The following is a 3,501-nucleotide window of genomic DNA, read 5'->3' as shown; positions in this document are numbered from 1 at the left end:
ACAGTGCCATGCAGCTGGTGTTATTTTCGTATTTGCATGTTCATGGACCAAGGTGGCACAGGTCGACAAGTTTAGGGGGCATTTTTTCGCGTTTGCAAGTTCATGGACCAAAGTGGCACAGACAGACAAGTTCAGGGGTCACTTTTTCGGGTTTGCAAGTTCATGGACCAAAGTGGTACAGACTGACAAGTTAAAGGGCCGCCAGCGTATTTTACTCTATATATTGTGTGTGTCTGGGTACAGAATAATGAATTTTGTAGCCGACTCCGATTAAACGTACTGACCTAACCAGCCAGCAGTTTCAACCCGCTTGGAGCGTGCTCCACCCCCGCCCGCACAGCCGCACTACTCCCCACCCACTCGGCCATCGGCGATTCAGCTCGCCACACCCTGCCTGCCGGCTCGGTTTCACATATGGACATTAATTCCCGAGCCAGTCAGTGGTGGACCTATACCCGCCACCATCGCTTGTCCATTCCGAGAAAACCGCAGAAGCTAGATATCTGGCAGTGGCACCGCTCCCCCGTGAAGAAGACGACGTCGGGCTCGGACGGGCCCTCCGCAACCCCGACCACACCGGCGGCAATGGCCCCTGCATCACCTGCCCCACCTCTTTTCAGATCTAGGTCGGCGGCACCGCCTCTTCCCCTAGCAGATCCGGCCTCCCATGGTGGTGGCAGCGGCCTTCCACAACGGCTGATGCGGTGTGTGTCAGACGGTCGCAGCTGATGATGCGGATCGACAGATGGTGGCTGCCGGCGGTGCTCCTTCTTCTCCGCAGGCGGCAGGGCATGGCTGTGGTGCCTCCATCCGCCCCTCGGCATCGGCGCGTCAGGCACCGCGCGGATTGGCCCCTCGGCGGCGATGCGTCCTCCAGCAGCGGTGCCTTGCCTCGCGTGGACGCCTGGACGGGGGACCCGACACAAGCGAAACCTACCCCACGCGAGCGGTATCCCTCGAGTGCGGCGTTGGTGAATGGTGACCGATCGGGGAGGCAGCGCGCTGCTACTGCTAGTGCTGCCAGTACGGAGCCTCAAGGCCTCTGAGGAAGCAGCCTCTCGACCGCTCGTTCTGCACTGCTCCGAGCTTAATTCCGATGGACAGTTTTGAAGAAAAAGGTATGCTCCAAGTGAGCCATTCCATACTAGCACTAATCCTGTAATAATGAATTTATTTTGTTTTAGATTTTTTTTTTATTTGAATGAACACCTTTGTTTTAGATCTGTTGAGTAAAAATTGTTACTGCATAGCACAAGATGATAGCGGAGGTTCCTTGCTTGCGCGAACGTTGCTAGACCATATGCATCTCGACGCCATTCTGTTAGCCAAGAAATAATCAACTATTCCCAATGTTTAATGTGGCTGCATTTTCAAACAAGCATGATTTCTTATTTGTTGGTCCCTCTTTGCTTCCTCATATCAATATCAGCAACGACCCGATGACTCCATTGTGCTATATTTGTTTTTTTTTTTGTAGTAAGTAGATAATGCTATTCTGGTAAATGTATTATCATATCTTGATCACCTAAATGTATTATCGTAACCAATTACTGCAAAATGGCTTTGTTATGATAAGTTGGATGGTTCAGCATGATAATTAAGATTACGATAAGTCTGGTGACTTGAGGTGATAATTAAGAATTAACAACTACTGCATATTATGCTAAATTAGCAAGAAATGGTTACGATATGTTGAATAGCTAGACATGTTAATTATGATTGTGAATTACCACAATTTATGCTAGAGTTCATGTTCTACTTGTGTTTTCTGAAATCAACCTTACCAGATTCCATAATTTTGGTTCTCATTTGGATTGAGGTAGCTGTTACTTCAGTCAGTGTTCATGGTTTCAGCGATCTTGTGATACTTGTTTCCTGTGAAAATCATATACACTAGTCTTCCTTGTTTTCTGTGTATTCGTGTAGACCAATCCTTTCCATAAGCATCACTGTCTTATGGTAATTCTGTTTCATGCCATCAATTTTAGGCACTTGCAGGTTTTGTGTGTCCATTTTAAATATCTGGTGGCCAAAATTTTGACTTACATCGTAACTTAGATTTTGATGTTACAAGCATCATATCATATTCAAAATTTGCTGTAAAGCATTGTGGCACTACTGTATTTTTTACTTATATATTGTAACTTAGATACTGTTATGGTACAAAATTATCGTAAATAACATATCGATCTTCCAGTAACCAATTTTGTGTTTATAGTAACTGTGTCAACCAATTGACGATCCTGCATGTATATTTTTTTTCGTGATCGGGCCATTCACCTGTATTTGATCCTGCATGTACATGGCTCAACTATCAATTTTTCTTGCTCCTGCAGTTTGAAACAAGCTTGCTTTCTTATTTTGCTGGTGAGACCCCCATTCTCAGTGATGTTTTCTACTTTTCACCATTGCAGATTGAAATCAATTTGATTTAGAAAACCAGAACTGAACTAATGGAATTAATTCCGGTGGTTACTTAGGCCAAGGTTACAGTAAATTCATTTGTTCTTGTTAATGACTTATCATGTATCATGGTTAGCTTATAATGTAAATCACAGATGTGTTATTCGTTCTAATGTTCATTCACCACAGATGAACGAGAAGGGGCCCAAGTTTGGGTTAGAGCTGCACTTCTACATGCTTTTGCATCCACTAAACATTGACTAAGCAGCTTTGAGCTTGACCTGAGGCTCATATGGCATGATCTTGATCGTCCTAGAGTCGTTCAAAATGAGTGGAGACCTAGTATCATTCTAATGGAAAAATAGATCAATGTACTGTTTCTATTTTTTACAAGTTTTTTTTTTTTGAGAAATATGTAATCACTTTCATGCCAATTGTATGTAACACCACAGCCTAATTATCATTTCCAATATTCTGAAATGTTGTAAGTGGTTTCTTTCTCATTTGTTGAGAAATGTAAGTGTTTTCTTATAGCGACTCGATAGGAAGTTGTGGCAATTCTCCAACAAAAATATCATAAATAATGTATTTCTGGTTTATTGTAATTTGACCTCCCCGTTATAGAAACTAGATCCTTAGAAAATTTTCGACACCTAATTGTGGTAACTCCCTATCTCTAGGCACTAAAATTATCGTAATTACTTCATTGTAAATTATTTCCGTCATTTTACTACCAAGTGAGTTGGAACATCAAGACGCCAAATTGTGGTAATTTTACATCCTAACTATAGCCTATGTTGTTCTGGTAATATAAACTGTTGATTGGGATACAATACAAAATTCTCGTAATTTCAGAAGTTGTATTCTCGTAATCTTTGAAACAAATACGAGAACTCATTAAAGATTCTATGAATAGGTATGTATTCTCATAAACATTAAAATATTTTAGTAATTTCAGAAGGTGTGGTCACGTATGCATATAGGCCTACGTGAACACCAATGATGCATGCATGTGGTCGTATCGTTGACTGTGGATAAGCGGGAAAAAAAATCCGTCGCTAATCAAGGATGCATGCATGTCGCTGATCTATTACTCGG

The 3,501-nt window shown here is 42.4% G+C and overlaps 1 long non-coding RNA gene across 2 annotated transcripts; it reads left to right on the top strand.

The window, feature by feature from the left end:
* On the top strand, nucleotides 351–3,008 carry LOC110432409. Of its 2 annotated transcripts, none has more exons than XR_002449865.1 (2): nucleotides 351–1,118; nucleotides 2,337–3,008. It is a non-coding gene; the product is annotated as an uncharacterized LOC110432409 (long non-coding RNA). The 2 variants fall into 2 exon arrangements; XR_002449864.1 differs by having other exon boundaries at nucleotides 352–1,118; nucleotides 2,415–3,008.

The sequence above is a fragment of the Sorghum bicolor genome, chromosome 2, assembly GCF_000003195.3.
Source record: "Sorghum bicolor cultivar BTx623 chromosome 2, Sorghum_bicolor_NCBIv3, whole genome shotgun sequence".
Classification (NCBI taxonomy): Eukaryota; Viridiplantae; Streptophyta; class Magnoliopsida; order Poales; family Poaceae; genus Sorghum; species Sorghum bicolor.
The sequence above is the reverse complement of the archived record's forward strand: the minus strand, read 5'-3'. Positions and strand labels throughout refer to the sequence as shown.